Raw genomic sequence first — 14,672 nt, forward strand, 5'->3', positions numbered from 1 at the left:
TCAGCTTTGCATGCATTCAGAACATACCAGCTCAATTCCTTCAGGGAAGTAACAATAGCAACCATAAAATGTATTAAAGATTGTTATTGATCACTTACTGTGTAGTCATTCTAGGCTACACACTTTCCATGCATTATTTCATGCTATTTTCATAATAATCCTAAAACCCAGGTAATTACCTAATTTTACAGATAAGGAAAATGAAGCTTGTGGCTCAGAGAACTTAAGTAATTTGCCCAAGGCCACACAGCTAGTAATTAGTAGAGCAGGATTTGAGACCATGCTCTTTGGAGTATGTGATACTGCCTTTCCAGTGTTTCAGCATATACAAGGAGTGAATGAATGACCACTGAACTCAATAACAGCAGACCTTACTTGTTTTTTTTTTTTTTTTTTGAGACGGATTCTCACTCTGTCGCCCAGGCTGGAGTGCAGTGGCATGATTTCAGCTCACTGCAACTTCTGCCTCCCAGGTTACAGTGATTCTCCTGCCTCAGTCTCCCAAGTAGCTGGGATTACAGGCATGCACCACCACATCTGGCTAACTTTTTATTATTAGTAGAGATAGGGTTTCACCATGTTGGCCAAGAGGTTGAACTCCTGACCTCAGGTGATCTGCCTGCCTCGGTCTTCCTAAGTGCTGGGATTACAAGTGTGAGCCACCGCCACACCTGGCCCCTTACTTGTAATTGTATGAATAAATCAGAGTTTGTCCTTTTCTCCCATCCTCCATGGCAAAGAGTGCAGGATAATGAGACCTCAGGCTTCGTGGGTATTTGTGTTGGTGAAGACCGTAGACTGTAGAGTGAGACAGAGCTATATTCCAATTCAGGCTTACAACCTTTAGCTGTACGACCTTGGCCAAGTTATATAACTTTGCTAGGCCACAGTTTGCTCCTACAAAAAGAGCAGGAATAATGAGTTTTCCTTTGAAAACAATGATCTATTTTAGTGAAATAAATATAAGTGTATCCACTTCTTACAGTTGATGTGAGGATTCTATGAGGGTATACACATAAAGCACTTACTTAGCACGGTGCCTGAAGGTATGGATAAATGCTTACTCATTGGTAGTTACCATAATTATAATATCACATGGAGTTATGAAAAGTTGGATTTGAGTTCTGATTATTTCACTTATTAGCTCTGTGACTAGCAGTAAGATATCTGAGACTCAGTTTCCGTATCTGTAAAATGGGTGTCACAATATCACCCTTGCCATGAGTGATGCTGTGAAAAATTGTATGGAAGTGGTTCTCAAATGTCACCCAGAAATATTTGTCTGTGTTTGAAGACATCCTGGCTGTCATATTGAGGGGAGGTGGTGGTGGTGCTACTGGCCTCTAGGGGGTAGAGGCCAGGGATGCTGCTGAACATCCTATAATGCACATGGCAGCCCCCTACAACTAAGCATTATCTGGCCCCAAATACCAAAGGTTCCAAGGTGGAGAAATGCTCTGGAATGAGCACTTCACGCAGAGCTACTGCCTAAGAAATGCTAGCTATAATATTATTATGTTTTGTCATTTTTGAGCTTCCATTTGTTTTTCCTTTTTTATTTTTTTTGAGACAGAGTCTCACTCTGTTGCCCAGGCTGGAGTGCAGTGATGCAATCTCGGCTCACTGAAACCTCCGCCTCCTGGGTTCAGGTGATTCTCCTTCCTCAGTCTCCCAAGTAGCTGGGATTATATGTGCCCACCATCACGGCCAGCTAATTTTTGTATTTTTAGTAGAGATGGGGTTTCGCCATGTTGGCCAGGCTGGTTTTGAACTTCTGACCTCAGGTGATCCGCCCGCCTTGGCCTCCCAAAGTGCTGGGATTACAGGCGTGAGCCACTGCGCCTGGCTGGAGCTTCCATTTTTTCCAATGAAGTTATGCAGAGTTGGATTCGAGTCCTGATTCTTTCACTTAGCTCTGTGACTAGTAGCAAGGTACCTCCCTTTATTAGTCAGGGTTCTCTAGGGGGACATAATTAATGGGATATATATATGAATTTATTAGGTATTAACTCACACGATACAAGGTCCCATAGTAGGGCGTCTGCAGGCTGAGAAGCAAGGCGAGCCAGTCTGATCTCCAAAACTGAAGAACTTGGAGTCCTATGTTTGAGGGCAGGAAGCGTCCAGCACAGGAGAAAGATGTAGGCTGGAGGCTAGGCCAGTCTCACCTCCTCACGTCTTTCTGCCTGCTTTATATTTGCTGACAGCCGAATAGAGTGTGCCCCCCAGATTAAGGGTGGGTCTGCCTTTCCCAGCCCACTGACTCGAATGTTAATCTCCTTTGGCAACACCCTCACAGATACACCCAGGGTCAATACTTCATATCTTTCAATCCAATTAAGTTGACACTCAATATTAACCATCACACTCCCTGAGACTCAATTTTCCTATCTATAAAATGGGTATCATAAATATCATCCTTGCTGGCCAGGCACGGTGGCTTATGCTTGTAATCCCAGCACTTTGGGAGGCCAAGGTGGGCAGATTCCATGAGGTCGGGAGTTTGAAACCAGCCTGACCAACATGGCGAAACCCCATCTCGGCTAAAAATACAAAATTGGCTGGGGGTGGTGGTGCATGCCTCTAATCCCAGCTACTCGGGAGGCTGAGGCAGTAGAATCACTTGAACCCGAGAGGCAGAGGTTGCAGTGATTGGAGATCATGCCTTTGCACTCTACCCTGGGCAATAAGAGTGAAACTGTCTCTAAATAAATAAATAATAAATATCACCCTTGCCATGAGGGATGCTTTGAAAAATTTTATACTATTTCTTTATTTTTATTTTGCTCAGGGGGGCTTATGCAGGGTTGTTACATGGAATATTTTGTGATGCTGAGATTTGGGATACAGATGGTCCCATCACCTGGGTGGTGAGCATAGTACCTGCATTAGTTCATTTTTGCACTGCGATAAAGAACTACCTGAGACTGGGTAATTTATGAAGAAAAGAGGCTTCATTGACTCACAGTTCCGCAGGCTGTACAGGAAGCATGGTTGGGGAGGCCTCAGGAAACTTACAATCATGGCAGAAGGTAAAGGGGAAGCCGGCACGTCTTCCCATTACAGAGCAGGAGAGAGACAGAGAGCAAGGAGGAGGTGCCACACACTTTTAAACAATTAGATCTCCTGAGAACTCACTCACTATCACGAGAACAGCAAGGGTGAAATTCAACCCCATGATTCAGTCACCTCCCACCAGGTACCTCCTCTGATATTTAGTGATTACAATTTGACATGAGATTTGTCAGGGGACACAGAGCCAAACTGTATCACGATCTAATAGGTAGTTTTCCAGCCCACATCTCTTGTCTCCTGCATCTAGTAGTTCCCAGTGTCTGTCATGCTAGGCCACAGTGAAATTATATATATGTTTTTGAGATGGAGTCTCACTCTGTTACCCAGGCTGCAGTGTAGTGGCACGATCTTGGCTCACTGAAACCTCTGTCTCCCAGGTTCAACCTATTCTCCTGTCTCACCCTCCGAAGTAACTGAGACTACAGGTGCCTGCCACCATGCCTGACTAAATTTTATATTTTTATTAACGATGGGGTTTCACCATGTTGGCTAGGCTGGTCTCAAACTCCTGACCTCAGATGATCCACTCTCCTTGGCCTCCCAAAGTGCTGGGATTACAGGCATGAGCCACCACGCCTGGTCAAAAAAAAAATCTTTTATTTGAAGTTTTGTGAAGCTCTTACTTTAGAATAGTAGTTGAAAGAAGTCCTTATAAAGGCTAGCATTTTTTGTTTGTTTGTTTTTGTTTCTTTTCCTGTTTTAAATAACAGTCCTAGAGAGGAATTGTTTGCGCTGTAATCTCATCCCCATTTCCAGGGGTTTCATAAAACTCAAGGTTTTCTGAGACGGGAAATATCCAATTATTATTTTTTATTTATCTGTTTATTTGTTTTGACATGGAGCCTCTCTCTTGTTGCCTAGCTGGAGTGCAATGGCGCAATCTCGGCTCACTGCAACCTCTGTATCCTGGGTTCAGATGATTCTCCTGCCTCAGCCTCCTGAGTAGCTGGGACTACAGGCATATGCCACCATGCCCAGCTAATTTTTTTGTATTTTTAGTAGAGATGGGGTTTCACCATGTTGGCCAGGCTGGTCTGGATTTCTTAATCTCAGGTGATCTGCCTGCCTCGGCCTTCCGAAGTGCTGGGATTACAGGTGTGAGCCACTGCGCCCGGCTGAAATATCCAGTTACTAATGATTTATTTTCCTGAAAAGTTACAATTATTGACAACTTAGTTTACTCATGTTTTAAGAGTAAAGTTGACATATTAGGCCCTTTTTTTTTTTTTTTGACAGTCTTGCTCTGTTGCCCAGGCTGGAGTGCATTGGTGCGCTCTCGGCTTACTGCAACCTCTGCCTCTCGGGTTCAAATGATTCTCCTGCCTCAGCTTCCTAAGTAGCTAGGATTACAGACATGCACCACCATGCCCAGCTAATTTTTTTTTTTCTGTATTTTTAGTACAGACAGGGTTTCACCATGTTGGCCAGGCTGGTGTTGAACTCCTAACCTCATGTGATCTGCCTGCCTCCTCCTCCGAAATGCTGGGATTACAGGTATGAGCTACTGCGCCCAGCCCAGGCCATCTTTAATGTCAAAAATGAAGGAGATTAGCCTTCTTAATCATTGTGGAAGACTTGCAAAGTCTAAAGAAATATTGAGGAGAAGAAAGAAGAGATAAGGAAAACAGTCAACTGGGCATGGTGGCTTACACCTGTAATCCCAGTACTTTGGGAGGCTGAGGTAGGAGGATCACTTGAGGCCAGTAGTTCAAGACCATCCTGGTCAGCATAGGGAGACCTCCATGTGTAAGAAACTAGTAAAAATTAAAAAAAAAAAAAGCCAAATGTAGTGGTGCACACATCTACTCCTAGCTACTTGGGAGGCTGAGGGAGGAGGATTGCTTGAGCCTAGGACTTTGAGGCTGCAGTGAGCTAGGATTATGCCACTGCACTCCAGCTTGGGTGACAGAGCAAGACCCTATCTGTTCTGCTCTCAGAGAAAATGGTTTTGTCTTCTTTATCTTCTCCCTTCATCTTCCTATGAACCCACCTGCCATCTGCCTGCATCCGTACCACATTTCCCCTCTCTTCTCTCTACTGACAATGTAGGGACAGATTGTGACACCCACAAAAAAGATCCTGTGTTTTGTGCATTGCACCCTACTGTCTCTAATCTGCTTAGTAGACAGTAGTTTTCCCATCTGTACTCCATCTTTCCCTTCAGCACAGAATGGTAGACAGACTTCTGTTATAGCAGAAATGTAACCAATAAATTGTCTGGTCTTCCTCTTTGGAGAGGGAACTAAAAAATAAAAAAGATGCAAGGGGCAGCATCTCGTCAGATTTTCTAACCCACTCAGGGTTCCCCTGAAATGATGTGGGCTGCAGCTGTCTTAACCTGCTGGAGAGTTTTCATGTGGGACAGAGCAACTGCTGCCCATATTGCACAGTGCTTGAGACAAGCTGATTTTATTTTATTTTATTTTATGAAGCAGTTCTCCTCTTGTTGCGCAGGCTGGAATGCAGTGTTGGCTCATTGCAACCTCTGCCTCCCAGGATCACAATGATTCTCCTGCCTCAGCCTCCTGAGTAGCTGGGATTGTAGGTGCCCACCACCACACCTGGCTAATTTTTTGTTGTTGTTGTTTTTGTTGTTTTAGTAGAGACGGGGGTTTTGCCATGTTGGCCAGACTGGTCTTGAACTCCTGACCTCGGATGATCCACCCACCTTGGCCTCCCAAAGTGCTGGGATTACAGACATAAGCCATTGCACCTGGCCTCAGAAGTATATTGACCACTTTTTTGTCAATACTTCCATGTATCAATAGCTAATAATAATTGATATTCAGAATGATGAACCCAAGATCTATAAGGTCCTCAAATACCTTCTAATTTATTAGTAAAATGATAAAGCCCGGTTAACAGGACCTTTTGTTTTGGTTTATATTTGGCAACTGATGATCTTTTCACAGCATGGCACTTAGTTGTACCACCAAGGGTATTGAATTCACCATTTTCATTTCCAATTCCAAAGGGAGGATGGCATGAGTAAAACCATTTCAGAACCAAACAGACCTGAGCTAGAATCTTGGTGCTGGCATTTTTCCACTGTGAAAAATAATTTAAATTTTCCCAGTCCCTGAGAATAACAATACCTGTCTTGGAGGAATATTGGGGAAAATGTTATACCTGATCCTGTATAGTAATTACTGTTACTGTTTCTGTCTTGTGCATAAGGTGTGTGCTCACCAATTCTTTTGATTTCATCTGTTCCTTCTTCCCCACCAACAGAATGCCTAGTGTATGGTAGGTGTTCAATAAATGTTTACTGATTCATCACTTAGACTATCCTCTGAGGGAGAAGAGGGCTCTCATTTCTCTCCCCTACTCTACTCTATATGTATATGTGTATGTACTTGTTTCTGTGGCACACATCACTATGTGGCATGACATATATTTATCTGCTTATTTTCTGCCTCCTCCATGAAATGTAAGCTCCAAGAAGATAAGAAATTGTATTTGCTCAATCCCTATAGCTCTTTTTTTTTTTTTTTTCCAGACAGGGTCTTTTTCTGTAGCCCAGGCTGGAGGGCAGTGGCAGGATCTTGGCTCACTGCAAACTCCACCTCCCAGGCTCAAGTGATTCTCATGCCTCAGCCTCCTGAGTAGCTGGGACCACAGATGTGCATCACTATGCCTGGCTAATTTTACATTTTTAGTAGAGACGGGGGTTTCACCATGTTGGCCAGGATGGTCTTGAACTCCTGGCCTCAAGTGATCCACCTGCCTGGTCTCACAAAGTGTTGGGGCTACAGTCTGACCTATTTTTTTATTTTGAGACAGGGTCTCACTTTGTAGCCCAGGCTGGAGTGCAGTGGTGGGATCACAGCTCACTGCAGCCTCAATCTCCCAGGCTCAAGTGATCCTCCTGCCTCAGCCTCCTGAGTAGCCAGGACTGTAGGTGTGAGCCACCACTCCCGGCTAACTTTTGTACTTTTAGTAGAGACGGGGTTTCCCCATGTTGGCTAGGCTGGTCTTGAACTCCTGACCTCAGGTGATCCACCCTCTTCAGCCTCCCAAAGTGCTGGGATTACAGGCATAAGCCACCATGCCCAGCCCCGGCTAACTTTTTAAATTTATTTATTTATTTTTAACGACAGGGTCTTGCTATGTTGAGACCATCCTAGGCTAGTCTCAAACTGCTGACCTCAAGCGATCTTTCTGCCTTGGTGTAAGTGCTGGGATTACAGGCATGAGCCACCGCTCCTGGCCTAGTCCCTATATATCTCTAGTGCTCAGTACTATTTCTCATTATTGTACAGGCTTAATAAATATTATTGAATAAATGAAGTGCATGAGTGATGTCAGCAAAAAAGTGAACCCTTATTATTTCACACACAAAGTGAAACTCCAAAGACCATAAGCCAAATCACCTTGAAAAATTTGTTGCCTGGAAGATGGTGGACTTCATATTACTTCCAGCCATAAGGTTTTACAAATTAATTGGTTTTTTGACTCACTTAGTGTGGGTTTAAACCATTTTTCCAAAAGCTCTATAATATATCCCTTGAATTACTGAAATAATTAGAGGCCCGAAAGCAGAAATAATGAGTTAAATGCTTAGTTGAGCCATGTCTATTAGCGTTTTGCATTTATTGCCTTTTAGCATCATCTCTGCGGTGTGAGCTTCAGTGCACACTGGGTTCTTATGGGGACCGATTCCATGAGTTCTCTCCTCATTTCCCTCCCTGCTCATTGGAGAAAACTGCAGACCTGCCCTTTGGTGACATCACCGCCTTGCAGCACGGGAGCTGCCTGTCAGACCTTCCAAAGGGAGCTACTGCCTTGTCTGAGCCCTGGCATGCCACCGCCCCTGCACCAGCAATGTTTAATAACATGAAGAATACAAAGGCTGGCGAGATGAGTCACTGTTGTGAGTGACCAGCCAAATTGAAATCTTCTTTAATGGAAAGGCCTTGAAATAAAGAAATACAAATGCACTCTAATTTCCAGTTTTAGTGGGAAATGAATTGCATTTCCAGGGAGCATGCTCGCATGTGCTTCTTTCCGGTGGATGCTATAAAACACCTCTGAACTTGAATTAGGTTCCAAATTCTTTCTTCACCCAGTGTTCAGCAAATTTTAGCTTTTGCGTGCCATCTTCCCTAATTTTTTTGCCCTACCTGTCTGCCTCCTGTGTTTTTATTTACTTTCTAGTTTTCTGTGATTCACTCTTGTTACTCAAATACCTTGGCTTAAAAGTGAAAAACAGGCCAGGCGCAGTGGTTCACGCCTGTAATCCCAGCACCTTGGATGGCTGAGGTGGGTGAATCACCTAAGGTCAGGAGTTTGAGACCAGCCTGGCCAACATGGTGAAACCCTGTCTCTACTAAACATACAAAAATTAGCCAGGCGTGATGGTGAGTGCCTGTAATCCCAGCTACTTGGGAGGCTGAGGCAGGAGAATCACTTGAACCTGGAAGACGGAGGTTGCAGTGGGCTGAGATCGATCTACTGCACTCCAGCCTGGGCGACAAGAGTGAAACTCTGTCTCAATAAGTAAATAAATAAATAAAAATAAAAAATAAAAACATATGAAAAATTCTCACTGCTCACAATTCTGGTAAACTAGTATCTCCTGCTGTAATAGCAATACCTGTTAGGTAGCTTTTGCTGTCTGCTAAGGACCTTGAGACTGAGATTTGAGATCTCGTTGATCAAAAGGAGAGTGACAAGTGTTAGGTGGTAAAGAAACAGTACATGCAAACCAAGGCTTTCTCCTTAAAGCAATGAAGTACATTGAAAAGGGAATACTGCCAGGAGCTTATTTGTAGTGATGGGTTCTGTATCAGAATTATGCTGGTGGTGGTACAGAGGTATGCACAAAATAAAATTGCATAGAACTACACACACACACACACACACACACACACACACATAAATACATGTAAAAACTGGTGAAATCTGAATGAAGTCTGTAGCCTAGTTAACAACATTGTACCAATGACTATTTCTTGATTTTGATATAGCAGTAAAGTTACATAAGACGTCACCATTTAGCTGGTTGAAGCACGCACAGGACTTTCTGTGTTATTTTTGTGGGAACATCCTATAGGTCTGCATTATTTAAAAAAAAAAAATTGGCTGGGCGCGCTGCCTCATGCCTGTAATCCTAGAACTTTGGGAGGGTGAGGCGGGTGGATCACTTGAGGTCAGGAGTTCAAGACCAGCCCGGCCAACATGGTGAAACACCATCTCCACTAAAAATACAAAAAATAGCTGGGCATGGTGGCGTGCACCTGTAATCCCAGCTTCTCGGGAGGCTGAGGCAGGATAATTGCTTGAACCCAGGAGGCAGAGGTTGCAGTGAGCCAAGATTGTGCCACTGCACTCCAGCCTGGGCAAGAGAACAAGACTCCATCTCAAAAAAAAAAAAAAAAAAAAATTCACCGTTGGGAGTATTATCTTCTCTGTGTGACCTGCATCTGTGTACCACCTACAACCAACATGTGTCACTTTGGGCAAAAATTGGTGTATCTTTTTCTGCAGATAAAACCTAAGTATATTCATTTATCTGGCTTTGGGCCCCTAAAGAATAGGACATAGTATCATTAGAGGCAGCAGAGCATTGTGGTTAGGAGCCTAGGCTCAGAATTCCAACAGAAATGGAGGGAATCTCAGATTTACTTTGCTAGCAGAGAGACCTTGAGTAATGGTCTTAACGCTCTCATAGTCTAAGTCTTTTTGATTTAAAAGTGAAGATAAGGTGATTATGGTATGTTTCTCATAGGAGTTTTAGGGAGATTTTATGAAATAATTCAGGTAAGGCACTTTGCATATGACATGGCACTTAATAAATGCTCAGTAATTATTTATCTTTATCATCTTCTTTCTCTTATTCTCTTTTTCCATCATCTTCATCATCATCATCACCAACCAATCAATAATTATCATTGTTATCATAATGGGTTGAATTGTGTCCCTTAAAATGATGTGCTCACGTTGTAACCCCTGGTATCTGTGATTGTGACCATATTTGTGAACAAGGGCTTTGCAGATGTAATCAATCAAATTAAGATGAAGTCATACATGCTTGCAGTGACCCTACTTCACTGACTGGTGTCTTTATAAAAGAAAGAAGAGGGTGATTTGGAGATACAGACAAGGACAAGATACTCAGGAAAGGAGACATGTAAAGATGAAGGCAGAGGCCAGGCATGGTGGCTCACGCCTGTAATCCCGGCCCTTTGGGAGGCCAAGGTGGGTAGATCACATGAGGTCAGGAGTCTGAGAGCAGCCTTTCCATCATGGCAAAACTCTGTCTCTACTAAAAATACAAACATTAGCTGAGCATGGTGGTCCACACCTGTAATCCCAGCTGCTCAGGAGGCTGAGGCATGAGAATCACTTCAACCTGGGAGGCGGAGGATGCAGCTCTAGTGAGCTGAGGTCACACCATTGCACTCCAGCCTGGGTGACAGAGGAAAACTCTCAAAAAAAAAAAAAGGGAGTTATACTGCCACCAACCAAGTAATGCCAAGAATTGTCAGTTGCAGCTAGAAGCTACAAGAGGCAAGAAAGAATTATTTTCTAGAAACTTCAGAGGGAGCATGACCCAACCAACACCTTGATTTTAGACTTCTAGCCTCCAGAATTATGAGAGAACAAATTTCTATTATTTTAAGACAGCCAGTCTGTGATATTTCCTTATGGCAATTCTAGGAACCTAATACAGATTTTGGTACTGGGAAGTGGAATGCTGCTTTAAAAAAATACCTACAAATTGACTGGGCACAGTGGTTCATGCCTGTAATCCCAGCACTTTGGGTGGCGAAGGCGGACAGATCACTTGAGATCAGGAGTTCAAGACCAGCCTGGCCAACATGGTGAAACCCTGTCCCTACTAAAAATACAAAAATTAGCTCGGTGTGGTGGCATGTGCCTGTAGTCACTGCTACTTGGAATGCTGAGGCATGAGAATTGCTTGAACCTGGGAAGCAGAGACTGTAGTGAGTTGAGACTGCACCATTGCACTCCAGCCTCATTGACAGAGGGTGACTCTGCCTCAACAACAGCACACACACGAAAGAAAGAAAGAAAGAAAGAAAGAAAGAAAGAAAGAAAGAAAGAAAGGAAGAAAGGAAGAAAGGAAGAAAGGAAGAAAGGAAGAAAGGAAAAGAAAAACCTAAAAATGTGGGAGTGGCTTTGAAATTGGCTAGTGGGTAGAGACTGAAAGAATTTTGAGGCATTGACAGAAGAAGGCTAGACTGCCTTGAAAGGATTATTGGTGGAAATATGGACATTAAGGGAGATACACTGATGAGAACTCAAAAGGAAGGGAAGAGGCTGGTAATGAAAACTGCTATGGTTTTAGAGAATACATATATTGTCACAAACAGTCTGTTGTAGAAATATGATAATGAAAGGTGCTTCTGTTGAGGCCTCAGAAGTAAATGAGAAAACAAAAAAACCAAAGAAATAAAAGTAAAAATTAAAAAAGGAAATGAGGAAACCAAAAAAATTATTGCACACTGGAGGAAAGGTGATTCTTGTTATAAAGTGTCAGGAAACTTGGCTGAATTGTGTTCTCTAATTTTGTGGGAAGTAGAACTCGGAAGCAGTGAATTTGCCCATTTAGCAGAGGAGATTTCCAAGCAAAGTATTGAAGGTGTGGTCTGATTTCTCCTAGCATTTATAATAAAATGCAAGAGGAAAGAGTTAAATCGAGGAAAGAACTACTAAGCAAGAAGGAAACAGAACTTGGTGATTTGAAATAATCCCAGTCTATCTATATTTCAAAAGATGCTAAAACACGCTCTGGAGAGAATTCCCATAGAGAGGCTGGAAAACCATTTGCTAAAGAGGTTGAACTTTTTTAAAAAAAACAGGGTCTCTCTCTGTCACCCAAGCTGGAGTACAGTGGTGGGATCTTGACTGAGTGCAACCTCTGCCTCCCAGGTTCAAGCAATTCTCATGCCTCAGCCTCCAGAGTAGCTGGGACTACAGGCACGTGTTGACACACCCAGTCAATTTTTGTATTTCTTAGTAGGCATGGGGTTTCACCACATTGCCCAGGCTGGTCTTGAGTTCCTGACCTCAATTGATCCACCCACCTCAGCCTTCCAAAGTGCTGGAATTACAGATGTGAGCCACCACGCCTGGCCTCATCTTTTTGTTTCTGATTGCTGTCTCTTGTTTCTAAAGAGACTGAATATTTGGCTAATGGAAACAATCAGCTATCCCATCAGAAGCCAGGAATAGAGATGAGGTTATCCAGGAAAGGGCTGTGGAGAACCCTCTTACCTGATGGTGTGGACTTTGTGAGTTGCACAGGAGACCCACAAAGTTTTGAGAATATTATATCAGCAGAAGCACTGTATCCCTGAACTGAAAGGGTCAGAGGCAGAATGAAATGAAGCGAAGCTGTCGGACTTCCAAAATGTCACGGGCAGGATATGAACTCATAGAGGTACCGAGCTTCAAGCATGTGTTTCCTTCAAGAAAAAGGAAGAATGACTCTGAGGACATCCCTAAGACTGACAGGGCTTCTATAGGCTCAGAAGGCAGAGCATCAGCCCTTTGAGGATTATTTTCAGGCCTTGAGACCTAATTAAATTTGTCTTGCTGAGGTTTTTTATTTTTTTAGACAGAGTCTTGCTCTGTCTCCCAGGCTGGAGTGCAGGGGTGTGATCTCGGCTCACTGCAACCACACTGCCTTCCAGGTTCAAGTGATTCTCCTGCTTCAGCCTCCCAAGTAGCTGGGATTACAGTCGTCCACCACCATATCTGGCTAATTTTTGTACTTTTAGTGGAGATGGGGTTTTGCCATGTTGACCAGGCTGGTCTTCAACTCTTGACCTCAGGTGATCCACCCACCCCAAAGTGCTGGGATTACAGGCATAAACCACCATGTCTGGCCTTGTCTTGCTGAATTTTGAACTCACTTGGGACAAATGACCCCCTTATTCTTTCCATTTTCTCTCTATGGGAATGGGAATGCCTGTCCTATATCTGTCCCATCATTGCATTTTGGAAGCAGATAACTTGTTTTATACTTTCACATTTCCACAGATGAAGAGAATTTTTGTCTCAGGATTCACCATACCCAGAGTTGCACCCAAGCCTGATTTAGATGATTTTGATGGTAAGATTTGGGACTTCTCGAACTGATTTTTTTGTTCTTGTTGTTTGTTTGTTTTGAGACAGGGACTTGTTCTGTTGCCTAGGCTGGAGTGTAGTGGCACAATCATGGCTCATTCCATTCTCTGCCTCCTGGGTTCAAAATATCCTCCTGCCTCAGCATCCTGGGTAGCTGGGACTTCATGTGTGCACCACCACACCTGACTAATTTTTGTATTTTTGGTAGAGATGGGGTTTCATCATAATTCCCAGGCTGGTCTTGAACTCCTGGGCTTAAGCGACCCACCTGTCTTGGCCTCCCAAAGTGCTGGGATTTATAGGCATGAACCACCATGTCCAGCCTTTAAGTCTCTATTTCTGTTCTGATTTTTATTATTTCTTTCCTCCTATTAATTTTGAGTTTAACATTTCCGTACATTAATAGTGAACAATCTGAAAAAGAAATCAAGAAACCAATCCCATTTATAATAGCAACAAAATAAAATGCTTAGGAATAAATCTAATCAAAGAGGTGAAATACAAAACATTGATGAAAGAAATTGAAGAAGACACAAATAAATGGAAAGATATCCCATGTGCATGGCTTGGAAGAATTAATATTGTTAAAATGTTCATACTACCCAAAGCAATTTACATATTCAATGCAATCCCTATCAAAATACCAATGACATTATTCACAGAAATAGAAAAAACAATTCTAAAATCTGTATGGAACCACAGAAGGTCCTGTATAGCTAAAGGAGTCTTGAGCAAAAAGAACAGAGCTGGAGTCATCACACTACCTTCAAAATATATTACAAAGCTATAGTAACCAAAAACAAATGGTAGTGGCATACAAGTAGACACATAGACCAATGGAACAGAATAGAGAACACATAAATAAATCTGCACACTTATAGTCAGCTGATTTTTGACAAATTTGCCAAGAACCTACACTGGGGAAAGGACAGTCTCTTTGGTAAATAATGCTGGGAAAACTGGATCTCCCTACACAGAAGAATGAAACTGGATCCCTATCTATCACCATATACAAAAATAAACTCAAAATGAATTAAAGACTTATATGTAAGACCCGAAATAATAAAATGACAAAACTACTAGAAGAAAACATAGGGAAATGCTTCTTGACATTGGTCTTTGGAAGGATTTTTTTTTTCTTTTTTTCTTTTTTTGCATAAGACCTGAAAATCACAGGCAACAAAAGCAAAATAGGAACAAAATGTGATTATTTAAAGCTAGAAAGCTTCTTCACAGCAAAGGAAACAATGAACAGAGTGAAAAGACAACCTTCAGAATGGGAGAAAATATTTGCAAACTATGTATCTGACCAGGGGTTAATATCCAGAATGTATAAGGAACTCAAACAACTTAATAGCATAAAACCCCAAACAATCCAATTAAAATTGAGCAAAAGGCTTGAATAGACATTTCTCAAAGAAGACATATAAATGACCAACAGGTATATGAAAAAATGCTCAACATCACTAATCATCAGGGAAATGCAAATCAGAACTACA

This window comes from Rhinopithecus bieti, unplaced genomic scaffold (assembly GCF_001698545.2).
Source record: "Rhinopithecus bieti isolate Rb0 unplaced genomic scaffold, ASM169854v2 scaffold_19459, whole genome shotgun sequence".
Classification (NCBI taxonomy): Eukaryota; Metazoa; Chordata; class Mammalia; order Primates; family Cercopithecidae; genus Rhinopithecus; species Rhinopithecus bieti.